The sequence below is a fragment of the Tachypleus tridentatus genome, chromosome 10 (genome assembly GCF_004210375.1).
Source record: "Tachypleus tridentatus isolate NWPU-2018 chromosome 10, ASM421037v1, whole genome shotgun sequence".
Classification (NCBI taxonomy): Eukaryota; Metazoa; Arthropoda; class Merostomata; order Xiphosura; family Limulidae; genus Tachypleus; species Tachypleus tridentatus.
In genome coordinates, this window is record NC_134834.1 from 43,056,620 (window position 1) to 43,080,425 (window position 23,806).

The window sequence follows — 23,806 nt, forward strand, 5'->3', positions numbered from 1 at the left end:
CGCAAACATTGACCATCACTAAGGAATAAACCCCAGGGTTTTCATACACGAAATATGCATTCACCATTTCACAGACAACATGTGGGATGAATAGCAAAGAAAAATAACAATAGAAAAATACTAAATGCTCTTCTACAAATTCCCTGAAAGCGTTCTATTTCAAGAGTAAATAAGACAAAAAATAAGAGCAATGAATAGTTTTATTTTTTGCTCTTACTGTGCTGTAGTTTACAGTGTTTAATTCTTACGATGATTCATGACAAGCACAAAGTTCGAGCTGGGAACGTTCACTGTAGAAGCCACAAAATCCAAATTAATGCTCGGGTGGGATTGTGGTAAGTTCGCAGACTTAAACACTAAATCTCTGGGTTTGATTACCAGCAGTAGAAAGAACATAGCTATCTAGCTTTGGACTTTGTGTAGCTTTGCCCCTAAATCAAAGAAACATACCTGTTATTAGGTGAAAAATATTGAAGTTCGCAACGAGTACCTTTGACTGGTTGTCCTCCTTCTAGTTTGTAATTTACGGATACCTACACTTAAAGCTTGTATTTTTATATTCTTTAGGCTATGTATCGCAGAAAGTGTTCTTTAGGTTGGAAATACTGCATGCCACTTTATTAAACCAAAAAGAAACACACCAATTTGTAATTTCGGTATATCTCTCAGACCAACATTTATCAACATAAATATAATTTTACATAGATTTAGATTTCATTTTCTACACTAGTTTCTGATGCAGACACTAACTTTTCTATTGAAGTATAAAAATCATATACTTTTCACAAGCAACACGCACTTTTTTAAAATTTTCAACATGCCTACGAGATATAGCTATTTTGACATTTCAGTTCTTGAATTTTATCTTGGTTAGAACAATGGTTCTCAACCACCAGTCTGTTTACTGTCACTGCTTCAGTTGGTCCCCAAGACGGTTAAAAGAACGGTGCTTTTAAAATATAGCTACTGAAATATACTGTTTTACAATGTGATATAACAATACTTTAGCGCCAAACATGCTCGCATTTCCAGCCATGGGGGCGTTATAATGTGACGGTCAATCCCACTATTCGTTGGTAAAAGAGTAACCAAAGAATTGGCGGTGGGTAGTGATGACTAGCTGCCTTCCCTCTAATCTTACATTGCAAAATTACGGACGGCTAGCACAGATAGCCCTCGAGTAGCTCTGTGCAAAATTAAAAAAAAAAAAAAAAAAACAATACTTTAATATTGTTAATATAGTACGAAATGATCTGCGAAAATTGGGGGTTAGAATTTAGTTGTGATTCACTAAATTAACTGAAATTTAAACTGACTTTAATGGACACTGACCCATTCCACCATGGAGTTCTACGGGAAAATGCATTACAGTGCTAAACAAGGACACTGCAGCAATGCCAGGGTTTCGCGAACACTATACCCATACACGAGCATCAGATCCCTGACAGATGAAAAGCAAGCTAAGTTTCATCTATGTAGATACACTAAGAAAGGAGATTTGATTGAGACACACGCAAGCATCAGATAGGGCATGAACAAACGTAGTGACATGAGCTGTAACGAGGTGGCAATACTGCAAAATCATTTTAATAAAACATATTCAACCCTCTTTATTTATTTCTCTCAACCCTAAAGTTTATGAATGAATTGCTATACACGATTAAATAATGAAATTGTCTTTAAATGAATATTGGACTCAAAATACTGCCAATGTTTAGTTCCTTGTGGCTCAACGTTATCTATTTCGTATTGTAAAAACAAAACCGAAAAAAACGCAAAAATATCATTATTTTAACGGTATATTGAAAACAATTGTTATACATATTGTTAGTTTTTTATTGAAAACAATTGTTATACATATTGTTAGTTTTTTATTGAATTGTTTCCATGAATGTATTGTTTCCAATTAAATCATTTCTTCACTTCCCGAAATTATATGTGTCAGATAATATACTAAATTTCTTGTCATATCAAAAAATACTGTATTCAAGTGTAACAGTTACGTATCAAACAATACTGTATTCAGAGTGGTAACAGTTACATATCAAACAATGCTATATTTAAGGGTAACGTATGGATTAGTTTTTATGTAACAAAGACAGTCCATCGGATATTTTATTCCACTAAAGAAGTCTTGAATTCTTTCTAAATTTTTTATTGTGAATACGTTTTACCGAATATACGCATTCACATATAAAGCAATTGATTATTCATTCAAAGTAGATATGTCAAAAGATCCTTACAGTTTATATATAAATGTATTATAATGATGAAGAAAAATGAAAAGATATGAATCTTGGTTTTATCACTTCGTCATGTTACAAATATTCTGTTTTTTTTACATTTCCCTCTTCTGCCCGCAGGTTTCTTTCGTTTTTCATTTAGCAGAATCAATCTTCTTCTAAATTTATTGTTGAAGTCAGAAAGTTATTGCCCTGGAAGTAATCCAAGCTCTACCATGAAATTACATTATAAGAGCCTAAATTTAGCATTAAGAAATATACGTTTCTTACATTTTTTTATTCAAAAATATTCAGTTCGAACGTAGCTTCGTTTCAAATATATTAATCTCGTAGTTTTAACAAAAACTTTTTATCCTCAGACATCATTTGATATATTTCAACATTTTTATTATAGTAGTTACTAACTAATTACTAATTTATCATTGAATCGATTAAAGCGTATATATACGCATGTTAATTGTCTTCAAAAGTATTTTAACTAAATAAAAAAATGTCAATGGTTCTCGTGCAGTCAACATAGTTTATCTCTGTGAATCCACTTAAGTTGCATGACATTTGAATAGGCCTTCCATGTTTCCAGGCATCTTTTGTAGATTATTCAAGAAACTTGAGAAAAGGTGGTCTATCAGTAATCTTGTGCATACAATGTGTAATTTAATACACTATTACAAACTGCACTGCGTCTACAACGACTTTCGTCACTTTGTTAGGAATGTCTGATCAATGCCGCATTTTAAGTAGTTATAGGAAAATATCATTAATGTGCCTATTCTACATTATTTCTGTAAGCTCTTTGACAAAATGTTGTTCGAAAAAGAATTATCTTGTAAAAATGATTAAAATATATGTATTTTTATTAAAACTATATTTTACTTATATTTTTGTTGTATTTATACAGTCTGTTTCTGTTGTGTGTTAGTTTGTTATTAAGCACAAAGCTACACAATAAACTATCTGTGCAAAGCCTAATGCGGGTATCGAAATCCGATATTTAACGTCGTGAGCTGTAAGACTTATCGCAGAGCCACCGGGTAGCTGTATTAATACAGATATATAAAACTTATATATATATAAATCTTAATGGGTGAGTTGAACTATTCTCTTCATTTAACCTCTATCTAAGTTTATCAATTAATAATATTTCCTTTATTTCTAATTTTAGCCTCCCAGTGATATGGCTGTATGTCTGAGGACTTACAACACTAGACACAGATTTTCGATACTTGCTCTTATGTGTTTTTAATGTCATAGTGGTATAATGTACATAGTAAATTACTGTTTCCATATGTATGTTGATATTCTACATTATATATAATATACGCTTATATAGAAAGATGAAATATCATTTATCAAACTTCGAAAAACACGCATACATATTGGAGATCCACTCATATTTGAGTATTAAAGAGACTTGCGCTGTATAATTGTAATGAACCCATAAGTAAAGAAAATTTTAAAATATTGGCCAAGGCTGATAAAGAATAGTAGTTAATAATATATGAAAGATGTACTTAAGTCGATATTAAGGAACAGAATTTTGCTACTCGCTTATTATCAAAGTTATAAATGTTAGAGTATTGTGTGTACATAATCATCGGATATAAAATGAACCTTTTTGAAAGACTTTATTCACAATTATGATTGCAGATAAAATTTCGCACAAAGCTATTCAAAGACTATCTGCGCTAGTCGTCCCTAATTTAGCAGTTTAAGACTAGAGGGAAGGCAGCTAGTCATCACCACCCACCGCCAAATTGTGGGCTACTCTTGTACCAACGAATAGTGGGATTGACCGTAACATTATAACGCCCCCACGGCTGAAAGGGCGAGCATGTTTGGCGCGAAGGGGATGCGAACCCGCGACCCTCAGATTATAAGTCGCGCGTCTTAACACGCTTGTTGGCCATGCTGGGCCGTGCATTGAAAAGATAGTAGTGCCTCTAGTGATATGTAAGAACCTCTATTCATTATAAACAGTTTATATACGGATAAGAATAACTAAAAGCAACATTTTTTAACTGATACAGTGTAATTTACGAAGATAAAAAGTCTACAATATCGCTACAAGAGCTGCATTCACAGTCTTTTTTCAATGTTCCTAAAGAAATTGTAAAGAAATAGAATAAAATATGCAAATAAAAAATATGTAGAAAGTGGTGGAAAACTGGGAGATTCTTGAAAACAGAAAATAGTAAAAACATGAAAACACACACACACGTGTAAAGTAGTTTACATGAACATATGATATAATTAAATAAATGTTAAAATAATTTTAATATTTTACGGTCTCCTGGTTGGTCAGCAATAGGTTTCCAAACTAACACTGTTAAAATCCGGAATCCATTCCCTGCTGTGAACAGAACCTAATGTGTGGCCTTGCGCTATAAAACAACCAACAAACTTTAAGTGGTGTATTTAATTGGGCAAATACAACTATAATACAAGTAACAAATTGTAACATGTATTATAAAGGGTAACTTCCTGTCTAAATGTTGAAACTCTCAATACATTAATAAAGGCCTTTGATAGTCTTATGTTTAAGATGTTTGAGTTGCAAGCTTGAAAAGTCGTCACCTTATATTCTCGACATTTAGCCTCTATAATGTGACGGTAAACTTCATTATTTGTTAAAACTTTAATTAAAACAAAGTATAGGACAAAGATTCGAACTTCTTAGGTCATCTCCAGGTTAACAAAGATGAAGAATGGAACGTCTTTTTTAGTAACTTGATTCTCTAAGTAAAGAATGTTATAGCAGGAATAGAAACTAAAGAAAGAATTCATTAGCAATTATCGTGCCTGTCAACAAAAGCTTGAAATACCAATCAATAGGGTAATTACCGCCAAAGACCTAGCACATGTAATGCTTCACTTAATTTTTCCAAGGATCATTTAATCGTTGTGAATGTACGAACATTGAGAAAATTGATGAAAGTTAATTTGTGTTACATTTAAACCATGATTAGCCAATTTAGTGCTTTAAACAAAATGTAATTTCAAGTATTCTTGGTCCTGAATATATGCAAAATGATCAAATTTTCTATTTGCTTGTAGTTAACTTCAATTCAGGGCAACATATTCAACATTGCTGTTGAGTGCTGAACGAAAGTGTTAAATGTGTGAGCTACTATAAGTTTTCTAATTTCTAGCGAATTACAGACACATTATAGGACAACAAACGCATTATAACTGTTTTGATTTGACGGGGACTTGTAATTTCATATATAAGCAAACAGTTTTCCATACCAGTTCAATTTTTATGTTTAATAAGCTTCAATACATAAGCAATAAATTTTTTGAACAAACAAAATTATTACGTAAAGAGCATTTGCAAGCGGTTTGTTCGTTTGTATTTATGCGCAAAACTACAGATTTGCTATCTGCGCTCCCCCCGCTGGTATCGAAATCCTAATTTTAGCTTTATAAGCCTTCAAGTTGAACGGTGAGCGACTCAAAGAATCGTGAGCAGAATAAATTAGAATTTGGGTATCCTTTGAAAGAGTTTACAAGTTGAAATAAATAAACTAAACAAACAAATTGGCAAAAAGGAAATATGTTTGTTAAGGAAAACAAAAAACTAACGTTTTAGAAAATCTATGATATAAGTTAAAACTGAGAAGAATGTCAACATTAAATCAAACCAACTTCAACACATCGTAAAGAAGTTGATAAAATACTTTATAAACTAACTGTAAAGTTTATTCCAAACTTTAATCACACTGTTAACATTTTCTTACTGTTTATGACCGTGTAATATTGTTCATAGATACTCGAAATTTAAATTTTATAAATCAATTCTAAATAAAGCTAAAACAGGGAAAAGATGAATGATTTTATTACACATTGAATAAACTTCAGTTGTATTTGTACCTTCCACAGAAAGTCCTGGATGTTTACATGGTTTCCATAACAATAGGGAATACATGTTCACTGTTACTTGATACGAACTAGCTATTACCGGAATTTTATTCATCACGTGAAGCTTAATGGAAGTATGGCAGCCTTATGAGCAAACATCGTCTATTTAATCTCCGTTATGGCAAGTCAAATACCAGTATTAGATATGTACACAGAGTTACTCCAAGGTTCTTTACCTACATTTCTCTCAACCTAACAAAACGAAGTGGTAATTGTTTACTGAAAACAGTGTGACCAGGTCTTCTTCTAGCTTGGTTTTCATGTGAAAAGCTTTTTGATAGAAAGAGTGAACTGAAAGATGAATTCAAATATGTAACATCATCCACAAGTAAAATCACTTTAATCATGTATATTCTATTATCTTATACGTATCCTTGTGTAAGCCGAAGATACGCTTGTTTAAGTTGATTCGAGACAGACTAAGAATAGTGTATGAACTATATCCAAAATAAATAAATTTATTTGAAAACACTGTAAAAATTGCACACAAATCTCCCTAACAAGGAGACCCAAGTACAATTTCCGGTCATTACCATCATGACCCAAACAATGAGCATGGTTTTGACTTTGCTTGGGTTGGAGTTTCGTGGACATAGTACATTATTATTTTACTCGTACTTAACACTGAGAAAATTGTTTCACTCCATGTTACAATACTTGATCCAAATGGTAAATAGCTAGGGTGATGTTTCACAATTGCTCCAATATTTTGCTACCTTTCAATGACATTCGTTTTGCAGTTAGATGATCTCCTTATTCTATGCTGCAAATTATTGGATTATGCAAGAGACCGATCATTCTCTTAGTGAGAACATAACCATCTGCTGAGTTAGTTTTCAAAAGCGGCTAGGCAGCATTACATGAACTACTAAATATTCATGCATAATCAATGATTTGTAGGATCTGGAAAATAGCCATCAACTAGTCTTCCTTTATAGTATTGTTAGTTTTATATTCAACAATCCATTTTATCTTAGTGATAACTATTGTATAGTTTTCTTCTTCGGTAATGTACTAATTATGAAAATTGGATAGAAAACGTACATTTAAAATGTGTAGTTCATGGAGTGAATAACGTATTCAGAGTGTCTATCATTACAATCTGTGATGGCTAAATCCTCCAAACAAAAACACGATCACAGCAGAAAAACATTGTTCTCCAAATGAATATCCAGAATTAGCGTATCATTGTTGCATTTACCAGGATAACATACTTTCAGAATTTCCAGCTTCCAACTCACATCAAAGGTTTCACTAGGTACCTATGCTTCTGCATGTTAAATGGATGGTGTTGGAAGTAGTAGTTGCCATTTTCTCCGTAGAAATGTATGTTTCATTCAATTATTATTCTTGTCTTGTCCTAATTTCTTCCTGTTACAGATTATTCACAAAGGACCTTTTGAACTCACTACTAGACAACAAATCAAGAAGGTTTTTTGCTGAAAGATCTATTGTTATAGGTGGGGATTCAGTATTTCATCAACTTCAACTTTCACATATTAATCATTGTTATATCAGCAGAAGCCCCTATGACCACCTAAAATATTGGATACTTCTTTTTTTTATATTAATATACCTATATGTGTTTATAGAGTGTTCCATTTCAGATTAGAAGGGGTCCAGCATGGCCAGCTGGTTACGGCTCTCGTCTCGTAATCTGAGAGTCACGGTTCGCATTTCAATCACACCGTGATGACGTTATAATGTGACGGTGAATACCCCTATCCTTTGGTAAATGGTAGCCCAACAGTTGGCTGTGGGTGTTGACAACTACCTGCCTCCCATCTAGACTTACAATGTTAAGTTGGGGATGGCTAGCGCAGTTAGCCTTCGTGTAGCTTTGCTCGAAATTCAAAACAAATAAATAGATTAGAGGTGTTTCACCAGTAGTATGTTGGTTATTATGTTAGCTAGTATTTTTGTATTTCATGAATATTCCGTAGAATGTTTTGAGATAAATAAATATTTCGTGTTTATTTCCCAAGAAAAGCACACGATATTTTATTTTTACCTCCTTAAACAGATTACTAATCTTTACTGATTGGTATTTTCTTCATACAAAAGATGTATGTGTTATTATTATTTTTTTGTTACAGCCATGTTTTCAATATGTGTTGGCATGTTGCCTTTTATTTTAAGGTTTGTCATATGATAAAATATGCTGCCAATTCTATAAAATGCAAGCATTCTAATAAAATAGTCTCAAAGTGTGTCGCAGTAAGTTCATCTGTATAGAATGCTGAAATCTTGGGTTCAGTTATTTACAGTAGACGGAGTGCAGATTTAACGTCTGGGTTCTGTTCTTCGTACCAGTGAAGTTATTAAAACTAGATTTAGATTCCTATATCTCTCAGTATATCATAAACGCAACAGCTTTATTCACCCTCTAATATAAAGGCATTAGTTTGTATACGGTTGAGAATAGATTCAGTACCTCACATGGTTAACAATGTTGGCAACAAATGATTTACCACAAGTAGTGTTCACTCCAATAATGAGGTAGCACACAGAGTATACTCTCTGTTTAACCTATATGGAACGTTCTAGGCTCTTCTTTGGTGGATGTGGAGAACACATTCTTCGGGATAAAACAACTGGTAACTGTTTTTAAAGTAGTTCATTATCATCCTTTCTTCTGAAAACATGAGACGTAATTATAAAGGCTACATCAATAAAAATAAAAAGTGTGAAAGAATATGCGTAGTATTTGACTTCTCTCTCCACACATTCACATGCTTTAGCTTCTGAAATCATATTTGACATTTATAATTTCTAGATTTGTTGACATTGTAACTTCCAATCAATACTAACCCCATCCGCTTGTCTTTATGTCTGCTTTTCTGACACAGGCTCACTTATAACAAAGTAGCAACATGAACAACCCCACGATACATGGATTTACAGCCTTATTATTGTAATGGCGTTACGTGTTTGTTGGTTAACGTATAGGTTAACAGAGGGTAGTTATTGGTGCAGAATTTTCTGAAATATTCAAGAAATTGTAACGTTCTTTGTTGTGTACACAACCATTTTAATGACACTGTGAACTAAAATGAAATAGTTAGTGTAAGCTATCCTTTCCCAGCTAATTTGTCTATTGAAAGATGTATTTAATCTTTTCACTAACTATATCTTAAAAAAAAAAACGCATAAATTGAGGTTTCTTATCCGTTTAGATTTTCTTAGAGTAATATCTTTGTTAAAAGTGTAACACGTAACTTGTATTATTAGATTGTTTGCTTTTAGCGCAAAGCTACGCAATAGGCTATCTGCACTTTGTCCTCCGCAGGGAATAGAACCCCGGATTTTAGTGTTGTAAGTCTATGGACTTACTGCTAACACACTAGGGACTATTTTATTAGAATTATTGATTTTGATAGAACTTTCTTTCTGTTTCATCATACGAAAAAATCTCAAAATAAAAGATATCATGCAATTACATGTTTTATATACCTATTTGTCTAATTCTCTGGGATACGAATACTAAAATCTATCTTCAGACTTTATGAATGTATTTAATTTTAACCTGTGAATAGGTAATAATTTATCACGAGTATTACTGTTTAGTTTTCGTCGTAATAGTAAACGTACAGCGGACTTACATTGCTAGAAACCGGGTTTCGATACCTCTGGTGGTCAGAGCATATACAGCCCTTTCTGCAGTTTTGTGCTTAATAACAAATAACGTATATTGTTTATTATGATGTCTCCACACGTGACGATGTATTCTAATCCATTACATAGAAACAAATAACAATAAACAAAAAGCAACGTGTATGTCTGAAAGTTATCATGAAAATAAATTTTATATCAATAATGAAGAAGAAAGAAACAAAAATAAATTATATAAAAGACACAAAAGTATAATAACTTATCACAACGTTGTTTATGTTGGATCCTTCTTCACATTCATTTACACTCTTTTTTTTTTTTAATAATCCCCTGCACATTCAACTGTGAGTGAAGTATAAAAGAGACAATCCATCCTTCAGCATGAATAGTTGGTAGCAGCGTGCTGCTGACTATATATTTTTCTTTTATTCAGGCCTGACATGGCCAGGTGGCTAAGGCATTCGACTCCTAATTCGAGGGTCGCGGGTTCGAATCCCCGTCACACCAAACATGCTTGCCCTTTCAGCCGTGGGGCTATATAATGGGACGATGAATATCACTATTGTTTGACATTTAATACACGGTAAACACTGGTAGATAAATATTAAGGACATACGTGTGAAACTTGAAGTAAAATACAAGGTGTAGGTAAAGATTGACAATGATTTTAAAATGTAATATATAGTTGAAAATTAATAATTAACGTGTACTGCGGAATGTTGGCTTAAACCTATCTCCAAGAATCATCGTTGAGCTTCAACAGATGATATACAATACATAGTTAATTATTTTAAAATATTTCAATAGCTGCTGCGTAATAAATGAGATTCATCTTTTCACGCAATGCTTTAACGTTTCTTTCACAAACTGGTTTTATGACATTTTCATAGATACCAAAGTTATTTCCCCTGTAATATCACCCAATTTTCTCGTTGTTCATAAGCAGTTGAGGCACAACTATAACAAAGCGACATCTTACACGAACTGAAATTTTAGGCTCGTAAACCTGCGACGACCATGTAAGTACCAATTGACTTTATAGGCATTTTGTAAAAGTAATATATAGCTTGCGTTATTTATTTATAGCACCGTTTTCGTCTATAATCACCTTACTGGAAGAATAAGAAGGTTGGAACATGCTTTTCCTTCACATCTATTATGACACATTATTATAACAGTTGATGAGAACAAAGTGTTTTTGTTAACTGGGCTTATTTCAAACGGATGAATTAACCCTCCATAATAACTTAAAATGTTTCAAAGAAGAAACAAGATATTGTATTTGTAGGACTTCATTTAATTTTATTCCTTTGTTAAAAATAAAACAGAACACCGAAAAAATGGTTGTACATAAACAGATGAGATTACATGTAAGCCTAAAATGAATATATGATACTATATAATGCAGCTATTTGTTTCTTGTTAAATAAAAAAACTGATGAGTGCGCTGTACTCACTACAAGGATATAGTTCCTGAACTTGAAAATATATTTAGGTGTGTGTGTTTTTCTTTTAGCAAAGCCACAAAGGTTATCTGCTCAGCCCACCGAGGGGAATCGAACCCCTGATTTTAGCGTTGTAAATAGACATAATAATATTTAGAGCTGGCTATTAATTAGTTTTGGTTTTATAATAATGTCTTGAAGTAGAAACTTTGATTTATTTTCCATTACTTATTGTTTTACATCTGTAATAAAAGTTTTCCATAGTAGTAAAGAAATATAAAACAAACAGCTAATAATTGGTTTATCTTATCTCATAATACAAAATTATCATATAACTTACCGTTATAGTTTCACAACTTAAGGATATACTGTATCAGTAAGTAGTAAGACAATTGATGGATTCGAGATAGTGTGAGTTTAAGCTGGGTCACAATTATTTCACTAAATTCATGAGTTTTTCGGTTGTTTAGTTGCGTTTGGTAAATGCTAATGAAACAAGACATCTCAAACGTTTATGGGTGTTTTTACTACAGTTAACCATCTTTTATTGTTATTTACAAATTTATTGTTTCATGTTTATGGTTTATACATGCAGAAACTTTACACAGAAGTTTGGTACTTACTAAATAAAACTTTTGATTCTCAGTTTGCGTCTAGATAAATATTTCACTAAGCCAAGTAGTTTGTAATATATAATAATTTTAGATATAGATTCACATTATGGCCATCCTGAATAATCTATTAATTTTTTATTAGTACAGTCACAATGGAATTATTTATATTATTAGGGCGTACATTATCAAAAACTCAATTTTATAGATTCGTAATAAAACATTAAACTGATTCGGAATATTCAAAATTGAGAAAAATAAAACCAATATACTAAACAAGAACTGAAGTACATGGGAACTTAAAACTTCCTAAAGTAAATAAGGAATAGTTTAGAAAATGCTCTTTTTATCAAGCACCGAAATGAAACGATATCACTATTAAGTAGAAAAAATAAAAACATTAACTTAGCATTAAAGAAATGGATAGCTAACATAGAAGAAAAAAAATATTTTAACTTATGCTTAATATAAAAAATAAAAATTGATCAAAATATAAATAATTTGTAAAAGTAATGTTAATGAATTATTTGTTATATAATAATACATTTATTTAGGATCCACACTCGAGAAATCTTCTTTATTATTTTTATATATTATGTATATTATTTTTATTTCTTGTATTGTGTATTTTAAAATTTAAATAATTGTGTTAGGCAAACAGATTAATACCCAACCTAAGTTTAATGTCATGCAAAATAGATAACTTTAGTTTATAAACTAAATTGCTGATACAGGAACCGAAAAGATATTGATGTTTCAAGAATTACAGACCAATAAATAGTGATACATAAATCGAAACGCTATAGTCGTTTCTAGGATCGTCTATTAATAAAATACTTTCAAGAGTAGTAGATCAACAAACGACGATGCAGGAATGGCAAAAATAGATCCGCTTTTAGGACCATCGATTAATAACCAGTTTTGCAGGAAACTAAAATGTATAGACTTTTAAAACTTTTTCAAAACTAAAGAATGATTGGAAAAATTAAAAGAAGTAGAATTTTCTGGGATTATTGACCAATAAACGATGATACAGGAACCGAAGAGATATAGACGTTTTAAACGATGACAAAAGTATGGAAGACAAATCCGAGTTTATAAGATCGTCGACCAACAAACAATGATGCTGAGAGCATAAAGATTTAATCGTTTGCTGGACTGTCGATCAATGAATAATAGTGCAGGAACCAAAAATTACTACTTTTTAAGGAATGTCGACAAACAAACGATTATATAAGAATCGAAAAGATATGGATATTTCCAGAAATTGAATTAAAATGATAAAGGAACTGAAAAGATACAGCGTTTATAGGATTTATAACCAACAAATAATATAATGGAATCTAAATAATATATTGTTACTAGAATGATCGAACAACAAATCATAATGCAGGAAAGGAAATATCTGGGCTTTTATAGGATTGTCTTCCAATATACGATGATGCAGAATGAAAAGTGTAGATGATTCTAGGAATTCTACCAATAAATGACGGTGCAAGAATTGAAAAGATGTAAATGTTTCTTTTCTAGGATTAACGACAAGTAGATGTTTCCATGATAATCATTTGATGATGATACAATAATTGTAAAAGTATCAAAGTTTCTAGGGTTTTTAATCAGCAAACGATTTTGCTGGAACCGAAAGGATATAGCAGCTTATTTTCCAGGATTTTAATCAAAGACGATGATACAGGGGCGAAAAGACAGACTTTTAGGTTTGTAGATCAATAAACTATGATGCAGGAACCAAAGTATATTAACGTTTCTGAGATGTTCTTACATTACACGATTGAGCCAGATCTAAATATAATAAATTGGTTAGAATTGGGAATCAATAAAGGATGATGTGAGAATGAAACAAATATAGGTCTTTATAGATGTTCATGAGCATACGATGATGTAGGAACTGAAAAGAAAATGATACAGAAGAAACTACGAAGGAATAGATGTTTTTTACAGGATTACCGGCTAATAACGATGATAAAGGAACTGAAAAGTTATAATCGTTTTTAGAGCCGTTGATCAGTCAACGTTTTTAATGAATAAGTTATAATATAAGAATCAAAAGGTATAGTTTTTAGGATTATGAATCAATAAATAATGTTTCAGAAACCGAAAAAATATTTATTCTTGTTTTTTAGTATTGTCGACGAATAAGCGGTGATGAAGAAACCAAAAGTATATTAATACCTCTAAGTATTGTAAACTTTGATGCATGAATTGAATGAATATAGTAGGTGTTTTAAAATTGTTTACCAATAAAGGATAATACACGAATCGAAAGATGTAGTTGTTTGTTTTCTAGAATTATCAATCAATAAAGGATAGAAGAAATAAAAATATATAGGCCTTCTAGGATTGTGTACCAAAAAAACAAGTTTTAGGATCCCAAAATATGTGGACCTTTCTCTTCTCGACCAATAAAATATAATGAAGAAATAGAAAAAGGATAGACTTTTTAAGATTTTCGAGCAATAAATAGTAATGCAGCAACAGACGAGATATCGATGTTTATAGGGTTATTGACCAAAAGACGAAGTTGCAGTAAACGTAAAGATGTACGCATTTCATATCTAAGATTATCTACCAAGATATAAACGTTTGTAGGATTACTTACCAATAAAAAATGACGCAGGATCCGACATCATAGATATTTTTTGGATTAACGACCAACAAATAATGATGCAGGAACTGAAAATATATAGATTGAAACGTCTCTATGATTGACGATCAGCAAAAATGGTAAGAAACCGAAAAGGAACTGGAGTTTTTAGTTCTGATGATGAATAAATGATGATGCAGGAACCAAAATGTTTAAAAAATTTTAGGATCGTCGACAAATAAAAGTTAATGCAGGAACATAAAATATATACAACTTATAGAGGTGTTGATCAAAAACCGATGATGTAGAAACCAAAAATACATAGACTTTCTAAGATTGTCAACCAACAATTGATTATGCAGCAACCGAAAAGTTACAGGCGTTTCTAGGATTATGGATTAATTATAAAGTGATGTTGCATGAACCGAAAAATTTAAACATTTTCTTTTGAGGGTTATCGACTACTGAATAATCATGAAAAATTCAAACAAGACATAATAGTTTCGAGAATTATTGATCATTAAAAATACTACAGCGGATCGAAAAATATAGACATAAATTTTTAGGATTGTTTGATTAAATGAAGACGCATAAAAGAAAAAATAAATATAGACTTTTGCGAGGTTATTGACCAATAACTATTAGTGCAGAAACCGAAAGCATATGTGTATTTTCAGTGTTGCTGACGAATAAAAATAATGCTGAAGTAAAAAAATCATAGACTTTTCAAATCCCTAATTTGAAAAGATATAAATTCTTTAATATTTTTGACCAATAAACGATTATAGAGGAACTGAAAATACAAATATGTTACAGGATTCTTGACCCATGAACGATTATGCCGGTATCGAAAAAAACATAGGCTTTCTAGGACTGTGTGTCGATAAAAGATAATCGAAGGATCGTAAAGATATAGTTGATTTCAAATTGTCCACTCATAAATGATGATGCAACAACTGAAATGTATGATGATATAAGGACCATATAGATAAAAAAATTAGTATTGTCGATCATTAAACCACGATAAAGGAACCAAATGGATATAGGCGTTTTAAAATTTTCGACCAATAAACGATGATGTAACCGTTTGAATTTTAGGATTCTCGACCAATACATGATGAAGAAGATATCAAAAATTTAAAGAACTTTACAGAATTATCGATTAATAAATAAGGTAGAAGGAATCAAGACATATTAATATTTTTAGGACTTTCTGTCAATAAAAAATGTTGTAGGAACGGAAAAGATACAAACGTTTCTAGAATGGTTAAACACCAAAAATTGGTATAGGGAATGAAAAATATGGACGTTCCTATTGTTGAGCAATGAATTATGCTGTAGGAATCCAAGTGATATTTACCTTTTAGAACTGTGGACCAAATGAAAGAAAGAAAATACATTGATGGCTGTAAGATTGTCGACCAAGGAATGATGGCTAAGTATTGAAAAGATATAGATCTTTCAGGATTTACAGCCATTAAACGATGATACAGGAACCGACAAGGTGTAGACTTTCTAGAATTTTAGACTAATAAATCATAACGCAGGAACCAATAAAATACTGGAGTTTAAAAATTGTTGACAAATAGGAGATGACAAAGAAACCAAAAATATATAGACGTTTGTTGAATGGTTGACTAACAAGCGATAATACAAGAAATTAAAAATTATAGAAGTTTCTAGGAATATCTATCAGTAAACGGTGATAGAAAAATATAGACTGTTAAAACTGCCAATCAATACGCAATGATGGATCAAATGATGAGACGTAGACGTTTCTAGAATTATCAATAAAAACGATGTTTCAGGAACTGAAGTTATGTAAAAATATGTAGGATTTTAGATAAACGACGATACAGAAAATTTAATTTTGAAGGGTTTAAAAATTTTTGACCATTGTCTTATGGCTTAGAATCCCAATGCATACATAGACTCTTTAGTATTATTGATCAATAAATACCAATGCAGGAACCGAATAAATATCGTAACCTGTTTTCCAGGATTATTATACATCAATAAATGATGAAATGAATAGAAAAGAAAAATACGTTTACAGGGTTGTCTAACAATGAACAGTAAAACGTGGAACGAATGATATACATTTTTAGGACTGTTGATCAATAACATCTGATGGAAAAACGCAAAAGACGCAAACGTTTCTGGAATGTACGACTTAGAAATGATGATTTAAGAATCGAAAAGATATAGACAGCTCTGGAGTTGTTGACGAACAAATAATGATACTGGAAAATTAAATTTATAGACATTTTGGAACTATTTAAAACATGATGTAGGAATGGAAAGATAAAGATTTTTTATTATTTGTCGACCAATAAACGACGAAGCGGGAACTGGAAATATATATAACTGTTAGTATTTTCGACTTATTAAGAATAATGCAGTAGATGAAGAGATATGATGTTTCTAGGATTATTAAACAAGAAGCGATAACCCGTGAACCAGAAAGATGAAGGCCATTGTTTTCTAGGACTGTTGACAAATAAACTGGAAAGAAGCTCAATAAGTTTCAAGGATTATATGCAAATAATTGATTGATACCAAACAAATACAGGCGCATATAGTCTTGACAACCAACAAGTTATAATGCAGAAACTGAAAAGTTACAGAAGTCTCTAAGATTGTCGACCAATAGAAACTGATCTAGGAACTGAAGACATGTCTCATACCATCGACTAAGAGCAAATGGTGTTAGAACAGAAATGATACAAATATTGACATAATTAACGACCAATAAATCACTCAGGGCAGAAAAGAATTTAGAAACATCCAGAATTGTCTACTAAAAAGCTATTATGCAAAAACAAAAAAATATAGATGTTTTGATGACTACTAATTAATGAACGATAATGCAGTATCTGAAAATAATCAGTGATGACGAGAAACCCACTTGTTGAGAAATTTATATGCAAAAACGGCTCGTTTGGGCTGAGAAAACACTTTACATAGAAGAGCAAACAACGTTTCGACCTTCTTCGGTCATCGTCAGGTTCACAAAGAAAGAGGTAACTGACCGGAAGCTGACCACATGTTTGAAAGGGGTTGTGTAACTGTGTGTCGAAATGTAGAGGGCGGTATTAGATGTTTGAATATATAATTTATTATATTAATATAGGTATAAAGGCGTTCCTTTATATTGGTTTATTTTGGGTTTAAGTTGTTGTATAAGTAAGGCTTCTTTAATTTTACGTTTGTTTATGTTTGTTTCTTTATTTAATATTTGAGTGTTTTCTATGGTTATGTTGTGTTTATTTGACTTGCAGTGTTCGAAAACGTGAGAAGGTGACTTTATGTTCTTTGAATCTGGTTTCCATTTTTCTACTTGTTTCTCAATATAGAAGTCGTGGCAGTTATCACATTGTATTTTATAAATAATGTTGGTGTGGTGTTTGTCAGTGTAGTTTTACATAGTATAGACCTCAGTTTTGTGCCGGGTTTTGAATAAATTTGGTATTAATTGGAATGTCATATTTTGTTACTAATTTTGCCAAATGTTGGTTATTTGTTTGCTGATGTCGGGAATATATGGTATACAGCAGTATATGGTTTCGTGGTTTTGATTCGTGAGCTGTATTTACTTTAGTTGGTTGATTTTGCTTTCTGTCTAGGTGTGTGCGTATAATGTTTTCTACGGTTTGTGGAGGAAACTTATTGATGTTGGTGAAGTATTGTTTTATTTTGTCTAATTCATCGTTAATTTTATCTGGTGAGCATAGTTTTATGGCTGTGTTTATTTGGTTTCTTAGTATGTTGAGTTTTTTGTGTTGTTTCATGTGCTGAGTCCCAAGGAATGTATAGTCCAGTATGGGTGATTTTTCGGTGGATTTCTGTTTGAAATTGTGTATCAGTTCTTGTAATTTTGAGGTTAAGAAATGATATTTGATTGTTTTCTTCCTGTTCACATGTGAAGTTGATGTTGGGATGTATAGAGTTAATGTGATTGAAAAAATTAAGTATGTGTTCTGTAGATTTGAATCCCGCAACCGTGTCATCTACATATCTATACCAGTATAGTGGTGGATGTAATGCTGTGTTAATTGCTTGTGTTTCAACTTGTGTCATAAAAATATTGGCTAGAACTGGTGATACTGGGTTGCCCATGCTTAGGCCGTTTGTTTGTATATAGTTTTGGTTGTTGAACATGAAGTTTGTCTTTATCGTGGTGAATTCTATGAGGGTTGCTAACTGGTTACTGGGAATTTCTATAGTTGGGTTAGGGTCTCGGGTATAGAGTTCTAAGGCTATCTTGCAGACTTCAGTGGTTGGAACTTCTGTAAAGAGGGATATAACATCGAAACTGGCCATTAAGGCTTTATGATTAAGTTGATTTAGATTAGACTTAAAATTAAAAGAGTCTTTGATAAATGAGCTGGCTGATGTTACATATTTGGAGAATGCCCATGCTATGTATATTACCAAGGTTGTAATTAAACGATTCATATGTGGACATTATTGGTCGTAATGGACAATCTGGTTTATGAGGTTTGGGGATGCCGTATATTTGCGGTGTGCGTGAGTCGGTTTTACGTAGGTAGGAATAAAGTGTTTGTGAAATGGTGTTGGCTTTTTTCATTTGTAGTAGTAATTTGTTCAGTTGCGTCTCGTGTGTCTTTGTTGGATTTGTGTGTATTGGTTTAAATTTGTTCGTGTCTGATAGGATGTTATTCATTTTGGATGTATTCATTCGTGTTCATTATGACTATAGCGTTACCTTTATCTGCTTTTAGAATTTTTATGTTTTGTCTTGTTTTAGGTTTTTTATGCAATTAATGTCTCTTTTTGTAAGGTTGTTTTTCAGTTTTCTGTTTTGTGAAATTATGTTGATGGTTTTGTGAGAAAATTCTTTGAAAAAATCGTTTAAGATGTTGTTTTTAGGTGTTTCTGGAAAATATAAATTTGTAATTTTACCTGGGAAGGTTGGCTGTTGATGTCAATAAAATTATCTAAGTTGTCTCTTTCTGTTGGTTGCTTTTGGTTGTTTCCTTGTTTTGTTCTCTGTAGAAAGTATCACAAGTCTCCTGGCTAGGTCTTCTAAACATGTTTTGATTTCTATGGTTGAATGTACCTAGGTGCTATAGCGAAGTTGAGTCCTTTGTTAAGTAGATGTATCTCGTCTGTGTTTAATTGACGGTCGGATCTGTTAATTATGAGGTTAAAATCATAGAAATCAAAACATGTTTAGAAGACCTAGCCAGGAGACTTGTGATACTTTCTACAGAGAACAAAAACAAGGAAACAACCAAAAGCAACCAACAGAAAGAAGACAACTTAGATAATTTTATTGACATCCAACAGCCAACCTTCCCAGGTAAAATTACAAATTTATATTTTCCAGAAACACCTAAAACAACATCTTAAACGATTTTTTCAAAGAATTTTCTCACAAAACCATCAACATAATTTCACAAAACAGAAAACTGAAAACAACCTTACAAAAGAGACATTAATTGCATAAAAACCTAAAACAAGACAAAACATAAAAATTCTAAAAGCAGATAAAGGTAACGCTATAGTCATAATGAACACGAATGAATACATCCAAAAAATGAATAACATCCTATCAGACACGAACAAATTTAAACCAATACACACAAATCCAACAAAGACACACGAGACGCAACTGAACAAATTACTACTACAAATGAAAAAGCCAACACCATTTCACAAACACTTTATTCCTACCTACGTAAAACCGACTCACGCACACCGCAAATATACGGCATCCCCAAACCTCATAAACCAGATTGTCCATTACGACCAATAATGTCCACATATGAATCGTTTAATTACAACCTTGGTAAATACATAGCATGGGCATTCTCCAAATATGTAACATCAGCCAGCTCATTTATCAAAGACTCTTTTAATTTTAAGTCTAATCTAAATCAACTTAATCATAAAGCCTTAATGGCCAGTTTCTGATGTTATATCCCTTTACAGAAGTTCCAACCACTGAAGCCTGCAAGATAGCCTTAGAACTCTATACCCGAGACCCTAACCCAACTATAGAAATTCCCAGTAACCAGTTAGCAACCCTCATAGAATTCACCACGATAAAGACAAACTTCATGTTCAACAACCAAAACTATATACAAACAAACGGCCTAAGCATGGGCAACCCAGTATCACCAGTTCTAGCCAATATTTTATGACACAAGTTGAAACACAAGCAATTAACACAGCATTACATCCACCACTATACTGGTATAGATATGTAGATGACACGGTTGTGGATTCAAATCTACAGAACACATACTTAATTTTTTCAATCACATTAACTCTATACATCCCAACATCAACTTCACATGTGAACAGGAAGAAAACAATCAAATATCATTTCTTAACCTCAAAATTACAAGAACTGATACACAATTTCAAACAGAAATCCACCGAAAAATCACCCATACTGGACTATACATTCCTTGGGACTCAGCACATGAAACAACACAAAAAACTCAACATACTAAGAAACCAAATAAACACAGCCATAAAACTATGCTCACCAGATAAAATTAACGATGAATTAGACAAAATAAAACAATACTTCACCAACATCAATAAGTTTCCTCCACAAACCGTAGAAAACATTATACGCACACACCTAGACAGAAAGCAAAATCAACCAACTAAAGTAAATACAGCTCACGAATCAAAAAACCACGAAACCATATACTGCTGTATACCATATATTCCCGACATCAGCAAACAAATAACCAACATTTGGCAAAAATTAGTAACAAAATATGACATTCCAATTAATACCAAATTTATTCAAAAACCCGGCACAAAACTGAGGTCTATACTATGTAAAAACTACACTGACAAACACCACACCAACATTATTTATAAAATACAATGTGATAACTGCCACGACTTCTATATTGGAGAAACAAGTAGAAAAATGGAAACCAGATTCAAAGAACATAAAAAGTCACCTTCACACGTTTTCGAACACTGCAAGTCAAATAAACACAACATAACCATAGAAAACACTCAAATATTAAATAAAGAAACAAACATAAACAAACGTAAAATTAAAGAAGCCTTACTTATACAACAACTTAAACCCAAAATAAACCAATATAAAGGAACGCCTTTATACCTATATTAATATAATAAATTATATATTCAAACATCTAATACCGCCCTCTACATTCTGACACACAGTTACACAACCCCTTTCAAACATGTGGTCAGCTTCCGGTCAGTTACCTCTTTCTTTGTGAACCTGACGATGACCGAAGAAGGTCGAAACGTTGTTCGCTCTTCTATGTAAAGTGTTTTCTCAGCCCAAACGAGCCGTTTTTGCATATAAGTATCTGAAAATATATTAACGTTTTTAGAATGGTCGAGCAATTAACGATGATGAAGCACCAGAATACATATAAACCTATATGAAACTGTCGACCATTAAGCAATGACGTAAAAATTAAAAATGTATTAAACTTGTTCGGGTTTCGATACTTGTGATAGACAGAGCATTGATAGCCCATTGTGTAGTTTTTGTGCTTAATTTCAAAACAAAACAAACAAACAAAATTAGACTTGTTTAAAGTGTCCGCCAATTACTGATAATGCAGTAATTCAGAAAATGTTAATTTTTATTTCGTATTTCGTCACCAAAAACGATAATGTTGGAACGAAAGGATATGAACATTTTAAGGTTGTAGACAAATTATCGATGACGTTGAAACCAGAAAGGTATCGATATATTTAGGTTTGTCGAAAAATAAAAGGTATTAACATTTTTAGGACTTTTAATTAATAAGTAATGATGGAAGAACTGAAAAGATACAAGCATTTCTATAATTTGTGACCAAAAATTATGACGAAGAAAATGAAAAATAGAGATGTTTCTATGATTATCGACCAAGATACAATGTTGAAGGAATCAAACACATGTAGCCATTTTTTCTAGGATTATTGATTTATAAACAATGATGAAAGATTCGAAATAACATAGAAGTTTCCAAGAATTCAGACCAATAACAATGATTTAGGAACTGAAAACCTAATAATGTTTCTGACATTGTAGACAAATAGACGATGGTGCACGAGCAGTAAAGATATAGGATTTCCTTTACTTGCCATCAATAAAAGTGAATATAAAAGAGATATGCATTGTAAAATTGTAGATTTACTAGCAATGATAGAGGAATTGAAAATATATATAGATGTTTCGTTTCCAGGATTATCGACGAAGAAACGTTGTTGCGGAAACGAGAATGTAGAGATATTTCTTTTCTAGAATTAGCAAACAATAAATGATTATGAATAAATCTTAAAAGACACGAAATATTTCAAAATTTTGCCCATAAATGAAAAGATATAGAATTTTCTAGAATCGCCGAAAAGCAAACGGTAATGCAGGTACAAAATGTATAAAAAGATATAAACGTGTTAAGGATTGTCGACGAATTAATGATTACGCAGGAATCTGTAGACGTTTCTATGAATTTCGACACACAAATTATGATGCAGGAATCGTAAAGGTAAAAAAGATTTTTACTTTTTTAGACTAAAAAATAAAGAGGATTTGATAAGATATAAACATTTCTAAAGTTGTCGACCAGCAAACAATAATAAAGATATCGAAAAAAAATGTAGAATTTCTTTTAGGATTTTCAACCAAGAAATGAGGATGTATTAATTGAGTAGATTCTGGATATTCTTGGATTATCTACGAATAAACGATGATGTAGGAAATGAAAAAATACTGATGTTTCCCAGATTGTTCACTTTTATGTGTACTCTGAAGTAGAAACATCATGACGAAAAATTCAAAAGATATTTTCATGTCACTTTAAAGTTGGGATATGTTATATAATATTAATACCGATTATAAAATCAAAACAGTTTAGAATATTATTAAATCATATATATATCATAATTGGACTTGTCCTTTGATTAAAATGTAAGTATTAGTGATATCTTATCACCACAAATTGTTTTACGAGTACAGTAAGGAAAAAATAAAAAAAAAATACTTTGAAGAGGGATTTATGAGTGTGTGAAACCTCAAATTGTATTTCGTATTAAGTCAGTTTGTGTAAAATTAGTTTAGTTTTACTTGGTTAAAATGCCAAGAATAATATACATATATGCAAAAACAGTAATACTTTAACTGAGCCACTTTTGCTACTCACTGTAGGCTGATACTAATAACAAATAATAAAACAATATATATCTTACTTGTACCTCAATCTAATTTCGTTAATTAAGTAAATAAACAATAAATAGTTAGCACTCTATGTTTATTGACTAAACAAATGACTGTAGTTATTTTCGTGAAGTTGTTTTAATGTTGTCGTGTTTATCATACATATATTTGTATACATCGTTAAAATATGTTCCGAG

The 23,806-nt window shown here is 31.8% G+C and overlaps 1 pseudogene across 1 annotated transcript in view; it reads left to right on the forward strand.

Moving 5' to 3' along the window:
* LOC143228343 (QRFP-like peptide receptor) overlaps window positions 1-23,806 on the forward strand; it is a 146,396-nt pseudogene that overhangs the window by 55,589 nt on the left and 67,001 nt on the right. The gene's annotated exons all lie outside the window — the stretch shown is intronic.